Raw genomic sequence first — 9,646 nt, 5'->3', positions numbered from 1 at the left:
AAAGCCTACACGATAGCTCAACGTTTCTAAACGATCGTATACAAACGCGCAGTTTACTAAACGATCGCATAGGATTTGCTAAACGATCATCTAGCTTTTTCCTAAACGATCGCGCGCCCAAGCATTTACTAAACGATCGTCTATACGATCGCGACACTTTTACTAAACGATCGTGTACCTCTACCTAAATGATCAAGCATCGTCTATACGATAGACACCTGCCTCCTCCCACTTGCTTGGTTATGGTATACGATTGTCTTTCTTCCTCTTTCCCTCTACTAAATCCAACAGAGCCTACACCTCTTGGATTCTCCCACCTCTACCAAAGTTCAATAATATCACTTCTCAAATTTCATAAATGTTTAAAAAGTATTCTTGAATAAAAAATTGAGCAAAAAGCTATGTGGCAATGCCTAAAATGATGTATTTGCCAAATTTTCATTCGAAGTCTTTGTCACATCATTTCATGTATCAATATCCATCCAAAATTATAAAATAATTATACTCCAATGATATTTTTTAAGCCTCTTCATTGATATAATATTACAATTATACATTTAAAAAGTTCCAATGTATTTTTTTATAGGTTAACCTATTTAAAATAAAAAGGAAAAAAGTTGAGAGAATTTGAGTACCTGAGATAACAACATTTGAGAACCACCTTCAATGAAAAGAACCCTTCCAAACTTATCAACAAGAAAAATGGAGCAATTGTGGAGACACATTTAACAGTTCAGTAATCATGGAAGAGATTAAAGAAGTTGAGTTTCCAAATCCAAAATTTTTGAACAAAACTTGAGCATAAAAAGTGATGACATTGATACCAGTTAGTACTGGAAAAAGGGAATGGCAATGACCCTAACTAGTTGAGGCCCATACTTACTTTGGAACAAAGCCCCCATTCGTTACTAACTGGTTTTGATTCCTCCCGAGTTGCAGTATTGTCTTCACATCCCTTCTCGGATTTAAAGGATAATCTGGGAGAGGGTGTGACATGCTACATATCTGCAACGTGTCTGCTATATATCTACAACGTGTCTGCTACATATTTGCAATGTGTCTGCTACATATCGTCTACGTGTCTACTAGGTATCTGCTACATATCTGCTACGTGTCTGCAACATATTTGTTACATATCTACGACATATGTTCAACACATCTACAAGTGGATGACATATGATGTCAATATAACCAGTGTGACATTCCCTAAGTTGGTGCATCGGCACATGGCAATAAATGTGGGACGTACTGATATCTGCCAACATACGCCCTAAGGTATGTTATAGCCACCATAGAGTTGATATAGTAACTGCACAACAAAAAGCGGACCAATGTGTCACACCCTAAATTAGTGCATAGGCGCATGACAAGGAACGTGCTAGGCATTGACGTCTGCCAATATATGTTGGGGTTGATGCCCTAAAGTCTCGTGTCCTGTAGTTTGTAAACAGCTTGTACAAACGCTTGTGTTGTATAATATATGATATTTTACTTCACATCTTGTATTTTGCTTAGTTGCATGTTTTATTTGCTTTACCACATACCAATAAAATTAAAACCCTTGGTTATCTGTGTGTAACTTAAGAATGTATGTGGTGACATACAAGTGGATCATGTCTTGAGAGTTAACCAAAATGGTCTGTAATATATAGATATAGAAGGGAAACCTTATCCTGGTAACGCTATGAATGCGGCCCGTTTTGTAGAATGGTCATAAGTGTTGTGACTTGTCATAGATCGTCTGATCTTGATCATTCGTGTCGGGGACATGCGAGCGGGGGTGTCCTATACAAAGAGTTTGTATAAAACCTGACCACGAAGTGTCGACGTCTTGTTATATAACACCGTTCATGACAGAGACTTCACTTCATTAGGATGACCATAGGTAACAAGACCTCAATCCTGAGTGAGTTGGGAACTCCTGCCATTGACGGCAATCCTTTGATTTGTATGGGTGCGAGTGGCCAGGTCGCCGATTCAACCTTACCATTTTGGGGATTTGTCTGATTTGGTAGCTGGAAACTCAGCTACACAAGATGTAATTCACTTCTTCCCCGAGGCAGGGGCAACTAGATAGATAGCTCCCTTAAGGGCTGATTCCAGGGCATGAACAATGTGGCGCCATACACCTTCTCTTGGCCTGAGAGGTGTTCACACATAGTTGGACTATGTTGTATTATTCATTAGAGGAATCAGTGGTACTTAAGAATTGAGATGTAACTACAGGGGCAAAACGGTAAATTGGTCTAGTTGTACTTACGTACATTTGTGAAGGGTCATCGTACTCATGATTGGTTATATCTGATATACACATAAATATATCTATGGTAAGAAGAGTTCAGCTGTTGGTGTTTAGTTGAATGCCTGATAGTTAATGAATGGTAGATCTCGTGGCTAAAGAGTTTAGTTAGCTATTCACATACCATTGGAGCTTCGAGCCACATGTCCGTTAGCTCCACTAGGTAGATTGGATAAAGTCGGGAATCAGTATTTGGGTTAATTTGAAATGTTCAAATTGACAAGAGGAAATTCGATTATATATGATATAATTGGACTTGTTAATTATATATGATATAATTGGCTAAATGTATGAGATACATTATTTTGGAGAAAATTAGATATAAATATGATTTATATTAAGTAGAGAAGAAATTACTATAGTAGATATGTGATATCAAACTATAGGGTAAGAATATAATATCATTATAATTATTAATTATTTAATTGATTAATTATATGATAATTGGCCTAAAATTCCTCTCGGACGTGCGTTAGTGGGAGCAACCCCTTCAGTTATGGTAACCGAAGAATAAAATGAAAAACAGTTTCATTTTGCAAATGTTTGGAAAAATTGGCATCACTGTGGAAACATAAATGATCGCATAAGTCGAGAGCCTATACGATAGTTGCTCATCGCCTAAACGATTGCACACCTCATGTCTAAACGATCGCACGCTAGTTCCTAGACGATCGCTTACCTTTCCTAAACAATCGCATAGTGTGTCGTGTTTTCTAAATAATCATCTACCATTTACTAAACGATCGCTTAGTAAAATCTACACGATCATGTAGCTTTTTCTAAACGATAAGCACTTAGCTATACGATAGCTTTCTTTTCCCTCCTACTTGCTTATCGTCTACATGATTAGCTCATTCTCCAACCTCTACCGAACTCACCAAAGACCACACTTTGGATTCTCACTCCAAGAACACCAAGGGCTCCATTTTGGTGGTGTCATCCCCGCTGTTGTTCACTTGTTCGTGATAGTTCTTGTTGTTACCATTCGTGTAGACGATCGTGCTACTGCAGACGACACGTTTGTTGGGCGATAGAGTATGGGTAGAGGTTCTTCCGCTGCATCCGAGTTCTAAAGTTTGTAGAGGGTCTTCAACTGGTATGAGAACTCTTTCCCTTATTCATTATCGAGTCTGTATTTCAAAGTCTGTTTTGTTGGATTTTATGTCCTAAAACTCATAGTTTGTAAATTGATAAACATATTATATTTTTTTTTCCGATAAAATTGTTATTGAAATTGTAATCTTAAATCCAATAAACTAAGATCCTGAGGCTATTTAATGTAGACTTGAACTTTATATGATACATAAAACATGGATCAAGTTCAAGTATATAGCCTAAAATGCTCTATAGTATAGGGATAAGGTTAGGTACCTTGTTCTGGGGACACTATGGATATGGCTCACTTTGTAGTTAGTACAAACGATGTGATCCTAAATCGTTCATATAGAGATATGTGAGTGGGGACATCATATGCAATGAGTTTGTATAAGACTGGACCACAACTTAGTCACTTTTGCTTTATAACACTGTTTATTGTATAAAACTGATAATTCAAATTTGATGACCTAGTTAACTCGATCTCAATCATAAGCTAACTATGAACTCCTGTTTATTCGGGATTATCCTTAGATTTGCATGGGTGAGAGCAGCTCAATAGCGCTGGCTCAATAAGCCTCCCATTTCAGGGGTAAGACCGGGTAAATAGCTGGGGACATAGGATGCAAGACGGACTTCACTTCAACCTGTCTCTGGGGGTAGTAGATAGGTTGTTCCCTTAAGTGCTGACTTCGGAATTAGAACAAGGGGCCTCACCCTCTCTCTAAGCTGAGGGGGACTCGATTTGAAAGTTGGACCACAAATCAATTGTTCTTTAGAGGTTCAGTAGGACTGAAGGAACAAGAAGTGTTCTTGGGGGTAAAACAGCATTTTGACCCAGCCAAGACCACGAAAACCTGTGAAAGATTGACTTACTAGTTATGATTATATCAGATGGACAGAAATATATCTACAGTGAGGGGAGTGCAACTACGGGACTTTAATGGAATGACCCGTTAGTTAACAAATGTTGATTAATTAGGTTAAAGAGTTTTATTGGTTAATCTCGGATTGTTGGAGTCTATGATCTGTAGGTCCATTAGTTCCCTCTACTAGCTCATATAGATTAAACTTAGAATAGTATATTGGATTAATTCGAATTGATCAAATTAGGAAAAGGGATTAAAACCGACAAGTATATGCGATATCGCTATTGGTTTTTTGTATGGTGCTCTATATTTAAATTTTATTTGAATTTCAAAAATATGAATGTGGATTCATATTCGGGAGGTCAAAATTAGTCAAGAGGGTCAAAACTGTAAAAAGTCAAAGGGTTGACTTTTTTGCTAGGGAAAAGTCAAAGTTTGACTTTGACCAAATGGAAAAAGACCTTTTTGCCCTTGACTAGAGTTAGTGGAATTATCCAACATTTTTGTTGGATAATCTCACTAGCTTAAATAGACTATGTGTAAACATTATAGAATGATATATAGCCCACTTTGGTTTAGTGCTTTGTGAGGTGTTGTTTTTTGGTGAGCTTTTACATGCATTAGATGCATGTAATTGTTTTATAAAAGGAAGTTTTTTTTTAAAAAAAAATAATTTCTTCTTCTTCTTGCTGAATTTTCAATTGCTTTTGGTTTCGAAGTTCTCAGCAAAACCTCTCTTCTTCTCACATTAACCTTGAACCTCCCATTCTTCCTTTTCATTCCTTCATTCACCAAGTCCCACAACTCGATTCTGAGTCCAGAGAATAGTAGGGAAACTCTAGTGATGGTCCGGTAGAGTTCGGGTCGAGATTCAGTGAGAAAAAACATTTTTCCGGGAGCTACAAAGGTTGTACACTATCTCTTTTTAGTTTATTGTTTTTCCTATATTTGCATGCTAATTTCTTTTTAATTAGAGGAAATTAGAGTGTAATTAGATCCTTATTCCACTGCGTATGTCTCGTGTTCAATCATGTTTGAGTTTTGAGTCATTTGTGAAGAAGATCGGAGCAAGCGTTGCAGTTCTTCGAGGAAGGAGACGATCAAGGGTGGATTGCCTCGTGTAGACGATGAGGTAAGCGATCAATGAGTATCAAATCCTATAGACGATGGGATACTCACGTATCGTTTAACACGCACGCGCACTAGACGATCGTTTAGGTCAACAAGCTTCATCGTTTAGTAACTGACTAAACGATCGCTTAGTAATGCAAGGTAAATTGTTTACCTATCGCCATGTTAAGCAATCGCCTAGACGATCAGGCTTCGTAGCCTCGTTGTCGTCTACGCGATCGTTTAGGTTATTTGTCTATCATCTAGTGCACGCTGAGCGATCGTCTACCTTTGCCATTTACTACACGATAGAGTTCTCCTAGCGGTTCAAGATCCGGTTTGCCTGTGAACCAGTTTGCTCGATGAAAAATGTAATAGATAGGGTTATTTCATTCCGATTTTTGTAAAGGCTCATTCCGATCCATTAATCCTTTATTTATTACATGCGATGTATGTTTATCATATGTCATATGGTATGCATATATAGTAAATCCCACCTTAGGTTATGCATTGGTCATGCATCATCTCTTTGTTGTAATTTTTATAATTTAGAGAAGCATGATTTAATTATGTAAGAGCATGCTCATGTATCATATAATATAAGAGTTATATTTATGCATGCATAAAAAGCATTGGCATGCATCATCTTTATATTATAATTGTTATAGTATAGGGGTGAATGATTACATGTTTGCTTGGTTATTACGCTTTATATAAAAGTTATGTATAATAATGACCGGACATTGCATGAAGCATGACACATAGGTTACTTTATAATTGTTATAAACACCTTTGTTGTGTGCAATGTTTTTTTTTTTTTTTAGTTGTTTCTTTTTAAAAGTTAAAGAGAAATTAGAACTAAAAGAAATAAGAAAGCCATGCATGCTCACTAAGGTTTAATTCATGGTTTTAAAACTTTTAAAACTTGGATCACATAGACCTAAGATCATGGTTCTAATATCATTAGCAACCCTAAGGCTTTAATCTTTTAATCAGTTTAATAGGATTAAATTGGCTAATAAAAGGTTAAAGTGTAACAAATCTCGGGTTCTATCTAGGCTAGGGTATTTAAGTTGACGGAAACGTAACACCTCTACCTAGGATCTACCATCAAGCTCGAGGCACCTTTGGCGTCTCCCCCTAATGGATGATGTTTGGGTAGGTCAATATCAAATGGATGGAAAGAGTGTTCATCGTAAGTGGGAGCGGGAAGTGCGACAGCATATCCCCCGGTTTCCCTCGTTAGGTTGAATAAAGTTACTAAGCATCGCCTCGAGGCACCCTGGGAGTGTCCCTCTAAAGGATGGTAGTTTCTGTCTCTTATACACATCTAGATGTGTATAAGAGACAGCCTATCCCTCGGTCTCCCTCGTTAGGTTGAATAAAGTTACTGAGCATCGCCTCGAGGCACCCTGGGAGTGTCCCACTAAAGGATGGGAGTTTTGCGGGTTTCTTTATTTGATCTCCTATAAGAGGATAAGGTAACTTAGTCTCTTGTCCTAATCTGCTTCTTCCCTACGGTGGGCTCATTAGGGCAGGACTATGGCACCAAAAGCGAGGGATCACACTTACGCGGAATTGTTAAAGGTTAACAGATCTGGACCGAAAAATGGTGGTTGTTAGGTTCAGTTCCAATAGTTGGTTCTGCCTAATGGTTGAGAATGTCTCATCCCAATGAAGGGGCAATTGATCATCCCACCAGTGACGTTTTGTCCTACCTCATTGGGGCATCATTGCAAAATAGAAGTCTATAACTTAGGGTACTTGAAACTATTTTTCAAAACTGATTGGTTTAAAAGTGGTTTAGCAAAATCTAATAAAGTTTTGTTCGTATTTTCAGCAACAACATTTTCAAAATGGCAACAGCCACATTGGCTTTGTTCAGCGTCGAAAAACTAACTGGCGATAATTTCACAACATGGAAACATATAGTCATGATGATCCTAATCATCAAGGATCTCATGTTCGCTCTCACGGAGGCCTATCCTCCTATTCCAGCTCCAAATGTCGCTCAAAATGTTCAGGAGGCATACGAGAGATGGATAAGGGTGAATGAGAAGGCTCGAGCCTACATCTTGACAAAACTTTCTAAAGTTTTGACCAAGAAACGTGTGTCTGTGGTCTCAGCACATGAGATCATGGAGTCCCTGCGGGGGATGTTTGGACAACCATCTGAACAGCTTATGCATGAGGCTCTTAAATATATATTCAACTCCAAAGTAGAAAAAGACACCTCTGTTCGTGAACATGTGCTTAACATGATGGTCCACTTTAATGTGGTGGGGTTGAACGGGTCTACCATCGATGAGCGTAGCCAGGTTAGCATAATCTTGCATTCATTGCCGGAGAGCTTTCTACACTTTTTTAATAATGTGATTCTTAACAAAGTGAAATATAACCTTATGACTCTCCTCAACGAGTTGCAGACCTACCAATCTTTACTGAAAAGAAAGGAGAGGAAGAAAGGTGAGGCAACTGTCGCTTCATCCTCCAAGATATTCCATAGAGGTTTGACCTCAGGAACGAAGTCTTCACCTTCTACTTCTAACTCTGTAAAGGGGAAGAAGAAGAAGGGTGGTAAGTGAAAAGGGAAAGCACCTGCTAACCCACCGCCTGTCGCCCCAAGGAGACGTCCACCGGTTGAAAAGGGAAAGTGTTTCCACTGCCACCAAGATGGACACTGGAAGAGGAACTGTCCTCGGTATCTGAAAGAGAAGAAAGTAGTCAAGGCTAAGGCCAAGGCCAATAAAGGTAAATATGATTTACTAGTTCTTGAAACTTGTTTAGTGGAGAATGATGATTCAGCCTGGATAATTGATTCGGGTGCCACTAATTACGTTTGTTCTTCTTTTCAAGGGATTGGATCTTGGCGACAGCTAAAGGCTAGTGAGATGACAATGCGAGTAGGCATCGGGCACGTCATCTCCACTGTGGCAGTTGGAGGGCTCCAGTTATCATTACATAATAGGTTTCTTATTTTGAAGATGTGTATATTGTTCCCAAACTAAAGAGGAACCTTATTTCTGTAAAGTGTTTATTGCAATGTAAATATACTATCTCTTTTAATGTGGATAAAGCATTCATTCATAAAGATGGTGTTTTTATTTGTACTGCAAATCTGGAATCAAATTTATATGTGCTAAGGTTGTTAGCCATTAATTCCCTCCATAATACTGAATTTTTTAAAACTAACGTAACTCAATCAAAACGTCGACGTCTTTCTCCAAAAGAAAATTCCTATCTTTGGCATCTACGTTTAGGACACATCAATCTCAATAGGATTGAGAGACTGGTGAAGAATGGACTTCTAAGTGATTTAGAAGAAAATTCTTTACCAGTGTGCGAGTCTTGCCTTGAGGGTAAAATGACCAAACGACCTTTTATTAGAAAAGGTTATAAAGCTAAAGAGCCTCTTGAGTTAGTACATTCTGACCTTGTGGTCCTATGAATGTGCGAGTCTGAGTTGGTTATGAGTATTTTATCAGTTTTACTAATGATTACTCCAGGTACGAATATGTTTATCTTATGCAACGGAAGTTTGAATCCTTTGAAAAGTTCAAAGAGTTAAAGGCTGAAGTTGAAAACGCATTGGATAGACGGATTAAAACACTTCGATCGCATCGAGGTGGAGAGTTTTTGGACTCGGTATTCCAGGACTATTTGATAGAACATGGAATTGTTTTCCCAACTCTCAGCATTGGGTATACCTCAGTAGTATGGTCTAGCGAAGAGGAGAAATAGGACTTTGTTGGACATGGTTCACTCGATGATGAGTTACGCTTCCTTACTGGACTCATTTTGGGGTTTCGCAGTGGACACTGCGGTATATATACTCAACTGTTGGTGGAACGGGCGTAAAGCTAGTTTAGTCACTTCTTGTAATTTTGGGGTTGCCTGCACATGTGCTTCGAGGTTAATCCCCAAAGACCTTTAGTTAAAGGTGGATACTGACGGTTGAGGTTTTATGCTCTTTGTAGTCTAACCTCAAAGGTACACGAGGGGGTTGTCTTTTTTTATGATTCCAAGAGAAAATAGGGTATTTGGTTTTAACGAACGCTACTTTCGCTAAAGGTGGATCAATTAAGAGAGCACAATTCACGAAGCAAAGTCGTGTTGCCATGGCTTTTCCATAAAACTATTGAAACTTCAACAGAGTTTGTTGAGAGCCTGCTACAATCAGCAAAAGTTGCTTGATGGAGTTCATCCCAGTACGTCAGTCCAGCTTCAAGAGTATGGGGGAACCTCGACATAGTGGAAGGGTTGCGAACCTGCC

The sequence above is a fragment of the Benincasa hispida genome, unplaced genomic scaffold, assembly GCF_009727055.1.
Source record: "Benincasa hispida cultivar B227 unplaced genomic scaffold, ASM972705v1 Contig132, whole genome shotgun sequence".
NCBI classification, from domain to species: Eukaryota; Viridiplantae; Streptophyta; class Magnoliopsida; order Cucurbitales; family Cucurbitaceae; genus Benincasa; species Benincasa hispida.
Note: the sequence above shows the minus strand (reverse complement) of the source record.